Raw genomic sequence first — 6,000 nt, 5'->3', positions numbered from 1 at the left:
GATGGATCCCTGAGTCCCTAACACCAAGAGCCTTGCCTCCCCATGACCTTGTTGGAATAAAGATAGCAAGCATCTCCAAATGTACTGTGGACCAGGGAAGGATTGTGAAATGGTGGCTTTTGTGTATGTAGTGTGTGTGTGTGTGTGTGTGTGTTATGTAGGTACGTATGTGTGTATATGTGTTTCTTGTATGTGTGTGTATTGTGTTATGTGTATATTTGTGTGTGATATTTGTGTATTGTGTGTTGTATATAGTATATATTGTATATATATGTGTGTGTGTTCTGTATATGTAGTATGTGCATATATGTGGGTTGTATATGTATGCATGGTGGGTTTATGTAGCATATGCATGTGTTTTGTGTATATGTGTAGGATAAATGCAGTGTGTGTATATATGTGTGGGTTGTATGTATGTGTGTGGTGTATATACATGTGATGTGCATGTATGTGGTGTGTATATTATATATTGTACATGTGTGATGTGTGTGTAGTAGTGTATATTGTGTGCTGTATATGTGTGTGGTATGCATAAATGTGTTATGTCTGGTGGATTTAATTGTGGTTTTGAGTCCTGCTTTGAAGTAGGGATTATGTGAAGCTCTAAGTACAATGGGATCTTCAAAAGACTCATAGGGAAGGTATATCATGGAAAAACAATATGTGGATTTAAACATGTTTGCACCAAAAGAATCCTATGTTTTTATTCAACTTCCATGTACTTGCGAAAGTACCCTCATATTCTGTTTCACACCCTTACAATTTTCATAATGCACACAGTGTTATGACTGATCCCTTTTAGGGTGACAAGGAGAGCTAGACTTGAAATGTGGAGTGACTTGCTTGAAGTCTCCCAGCTGTAAAGTAGCAGAGGCAGAGTCTGTGGGGCACAGGCAACTCCTGTGTGGATTTCTGAAACCCGCCCTAACTGCGTGCCATGGACTGAGGGGTATATTTTCTGAGAGTGTTGCAGAATCCAATCCCCAGATCAAGGTGTGGGTCCAATTGGTTTCTTCCTAGTCCTTGTCTTGGCTTTTGGGTGTGTCTTCATATGGTCTCCCCGCTGTACATGTCTGTGCCCAATCTTCTCTTCTTAAAGAGACAGCAGTCACATTGGGATCATATGGGGCATACCATAATGACCTCATTGTAACTCAGTTGCCTCTTTGAGAAACCAATCTCCAAATATTTTTGCTTTTGGAGGAGCTAGGAGTTAGAACTTCAGCACGTTAATTTGAGCGGTCACATCTCAGCCCCCGATGGCCCCTCACCCATGTTATCTCGGGTGGAATCACAGGCTCTAAGATTTCAGGGCTATCCTGACCAGCAGCAGCAATGGAGGAACCCTAGAGAAAGCGATTCCCTTTTTCAAACTCTCTGCTTTGCTCTGGTTGTCCTAAGGAGACTGTCTCAGCTAGGTGCTAATGATTTTTATCGTTTCTCCCTTTGACTAAAAACAGCCATCTGGCTAACTAACTGGGATGTAATAGCCTTGTTTATTTTTTGTTATATTCGTTTCTTTTTAATGATGTTGTAGTCTGGGAAAGGAAAACTGGGCTTTCCTTTTTTGGTAACTGTTCTGTGTTTTCCTTCTCAAGTAAATACGCCTTTTTAAAAAGAGTACAAGAGTGAGCATTTGGTGTCGTGTAAAAGATGCTGCTTAAGGTGTCTGCATTCCATGTCAGAGGGCCTGAGTTCAAGTCCCAGCTCTGCTCCTGATTCCAGCTTCCTGATGCTGCCCACCTTGTAAAGCAAGCAGGTGACAGATCCAGTAATCACTATGCCATCCATGTCAGAGTTCCGGAATTTCCAACTCCCTGCTTTGGGCTGACGCCACTCTGGCTGTTGCAGGCATCTTGGTTAGTGAACAAGCAGCGGGAGATCTCTCTGAGTGTCTGTCTCTGTCTCTCTGCCTTCCCAATAAATCAAGCAAATAATTGGTTTAACATGGGAAAGATAAAAAGGCAGATTCCATATTAAAGAAGTAAAACAACGTGTATATCAGAGTAAGAGTAGCTCATGGAGACAACCAACCTTGTAGACAGTCCAACAGGGGGCTGAGGTTGGGGACACATTTGTGTATTCTGCAGCACTGTCAAATTGGAGGCAAAGAATTCAATATTCAAAAGCCCGAGGAGAGAAAATTCCCAAAGAATATCCTGGCTGGGGATTTCAAGAGGAAATTCGGGCAGGGCTCAAGCTGGTATGGGAGTCCTAAGGCAATGCTATTGATTGGTTCCATCGCCAGCATCCTTGCTGCACAACTATGGTTCCTTGCACAGGTTCTGTAACCTGCCTATTTCTCGGGCTTCTCTGAGGATCAAATGGGAAAATATCCCTGAAGTGCCTGGCCCATCCTAAGTGCCCAACAAACAGTAGATCTGATTAGCTTTCTCCAAGGCAGAGGTAAATGGGCACCTGCCAAAGGCTCTGGGAATATAGCCCAAACTGCCCCATCTCATACATGAAATTTGTTCTGAACCTTAAATTTGGGATTCTACTCTGTAATAGATCCACGTTTGTGTTCATATAAAAAACAAGGCTTTAAACTAATGTCAAGGACAATTAATGCTCTAGGACAATGGGCTTTAAGGATTCCCCTGCCATGCGCCCTTCATTCCTTTGGAACTCTGAGAGAAACGGAGAACTCCACCCCTTCCTTCAGGAGATGTTTGGAGAAGCTCGGAGACAATTTAGGGCATTGTGCCTCGGAGAGGGGTGCTGCTGGAACCTGCTGGGTAGAAGCAGGAGACTTTCTGAACATCCCATGGTACACAGGACATAAATCCCAGCAGCCCCAAATGCCAACAGGGTTAAGGTGAGAAAGTCCCAGAGGATACAGAGGTGCAGTGGTTGAAGCTAGACTCCATTGTGTGTCCCAGTGGTCCCTGGCCTCCCCAACCTGATTTTTATCATTTCTTTTCTGTGTCTTTGTCTCTTGTAATTCTTCCTCTGCTTATCTCTCTACATCTCCACCTCTCTGTGTGTGTCCATTAATGCCTTTCTGTCTTCCACTGACACCCAACTTTGGCTTGTTGTGGTCTTAAGTGTAGAACAGTGGAGTGTTAGAGCTAGAGGGAAACCAGAGGACATGCACCTGTCTAAATGGAAAGTAAGTCATGGACTTTGGGATCTGACAGCCTGGGTTTGAGTCTCAACTCCACCTTGTTAGCTCTCTGACATTTCTTCTAACATGTTTAATCATGATGGTATCCCTGCTGTAGGAATAGCATGAGGATGCAGGACAGTTGTGCAGCTGGAGCTCTTAGTTGGCACAGTGTGAATTCCTAATTATGTGTTATTCTATGGGGTGATGATTTGTCCACCAAATGGCCACAGACATTTGAACCAGACTAAAAAGGAGGATTAGCTGGATGTGCTCGGGCCCATTCAGAGACAGAACATTTGTAGGCAGGTCCTAAAGCTCTGATCTTGCTGCTTGGGGTGGCATGAACACCACCCTGACCAAGTGACACCTATGCCTTTGTTGTGAGCAGAATGAGGAATAGACTATGTCTCATTTTGTCTCAATGAACAAACTGAATGAAGTACATCTCCAACGGGACCTACTTATAATAATGTAAAAAATGAGTATAGTATGTTCTGTGATCTTCTGGAAATACAGCGACACTGTTGTATCTTTCTCAGTCCCCTATGAGGCCTGGTGTCTCTCATTGGATGGAAGACTAATTCTGCCTTCACTCAGTGTGAAACTCTGAAATCGTAGTTCATGTCTCTTAATCCTTACTTGTAAAAAGAGAAAATCATGTTGAGTTCAAAGGAATATCACAAAGATTACATGATTCAGGATATGTTCAGCTAATGCATGGTCTAGGCTACAGCAGATGGCCACAGATATTTCTTCTTTGCTCTTCCTCTGGGCTTCTCCAGGGATGAGAATTTGGATGGACATTTGGTTCCTTCCACCTTTAGGAAACAGAGTGTGTGTTAAGTGACCTTCAGGAAAGAGGCAGAATCAATCCAGCAAGCAAGGTGAATGTGTGGCGCACGCACCACCATTCCCCCTTCCACAGCAATGGCAGACATGACCAATCGATCATGGCTCTTTTCATTTGAGCTTGGATGCAGTCCCAGAATCTTTTCCAGTAGAGCACTCGGAGTCACTACTACCAAGTGATGAAATTTGGCATGCGGGATGAGAGTTATCTGCCAACTCCCGGTGTAAGCTTAAAAATAACGGAATTTAGCACAAGGTCTGGGGTCAATAAATACATAATAAGTGGATGACTAATGGATAAGTGCTATGAGATTTAATGCTGCCATCACCTGTGTCTTCATTAGACAGCATTTTTTAAAGATCAAGACCAAATTCCACCGAGTCCTTCTCTTGAAATGTGAGGCTTTCTTTAAGTGGTTGAAGATTCCAGACGGTACCCAGAACGCTCATAAATTTGGGCACAAAGGCTCTTCCTCTGAAAATATGTACATCGACAGACAATGTCATCTTGGGAGATTAAAACTCCTTTAGTTACAGTATTTTTATCTTGTGCTGGCTGCACAGAAACTTTCTGGAACCCTAAGCAATTTGAAGAGCTTATTCCAGCCACAAAGGAAAAATCCTTAATTGGTAGAACACAGCTGCCTATTTTCTGACCAGGAGGCACATCTAAACCCTGTATGTCAGGGTCTACAACTGAGATGTAACACCAAGCCCGATGGTGGTCTCCTTAGGAAATCGGTTTTAGCTGTAGGAACGCGTGCCCTTTTAAAGCAAAGACCAACGTCAGACCTCAAGTCTGCAATTGCAAGTGTCCTGTGCTATTAATCACTGCAAGACTGAGTGTTAGTCCCGTGTTTGCCTTCTCCTATTGTAAACTGAAAAGTATTCATTGTATTTATACAATTATGAAAGTTAAATACACTTATTATAACTGCAAAACATTTGAAAAAAACATCCGTAGGTTCACCACAGATAGAGCGTACTTAAAATTACCTCAATCATTTTAAAGAACCTTTATTTTCCTTTTAGTTGAAAAGCAGAGTGAGATGTCTTCCCCAAATGCCCACACCGCCAGAGTCTGTGCTGAGCTGAAGTAAAGAGCTTGGAACTCACTCCAGGTCTCCCACTTGGGTTTCAGAGACCCAAACACCTGAGCTGTTACTTGCTGCCTCCCAGAGTGCAAATTAGCAGGAAGCTGAATCAAAAGCAGAGTATCTGGGACTCAAATAAGACATGCAGACTGAGGATACAGGCATCCTATTAATGTCTTAGTGGCTTCACTGTGTTGTCATTAAGTGGTGTGTGTGTGTGTGTGTACATGGAGGGCATAATAGAAAGGGACTTAAGGTTGAGTCAGTCATCTATGGCCAATGATTTAATCATTTGTGCCCACCTAAAGAAGCTTTCATAAAATGCCAAAAGGGCAGAGTTCTGAGGAGCTGCCATTCGTGTATTCTCTGGAGGTTCCTGGAGGGTGTGGTGCTGGGAGGGTTTGGGACTCGGCAGCCTTCCCACATCCATCTGTTCATCAGTCTCCTTCGCAGCATCCTTTACAATAAACTTGCTGATGTGTTTCTCTGAGTCCTCTGTGCTGCTCTGGCAAATTAAAGCTCCAAGAGGGCTTCATGAAAAGTCCAATGAACAGGCAGTCAGTAGGGAGTGTAACTAGCTTGGGAGTTAGTTAGGTGGGAGGTAGGTAACTTGGGGCTAGTGATTGGCACCAGCTGTGAGGGACAGCCTTGAGGTTGCTGAGTCCTTGGCCTGCGGGACCTCATTCGAACTCCAGGTAGAGGATACCTAGGTGGTATTTGTTACAGTTACAGTTGATTGTGTTGGTGTGTGGGGACAACACCTGGTTACAGGTGTACTCTGTGTTGATTGCTGTAGCAAAAAACCGGGAAAGAACAAATTTTTTCCCCTACAGAATTGATATCAGCATACTCTATGTCATGCATAGGTAATAAACAAATGTGGGTTTAGTGAAGTAAATATTTTAATGAGATATAACAAGATTGTTGTGATATAATTTACACATCTGC

This window comes from Ochotona princeps, chromosome 24, assembly GCF_030435755.1.
Source record: "Ochotona princeps isolate mOchPri1 chromosome 24, mOchPri1.hap1, whole genome shotgun sequence".
Taxonomy (NCBI): domain Eukaryota; kingdom Metazoa; phylum Chordata; class Mammalia; order Lagomorpha; family Ochotonidae; genus Ochotona; species Ochotona princeps.
This window is presented reverse-complemented; position numbering follows the sequence as displayed.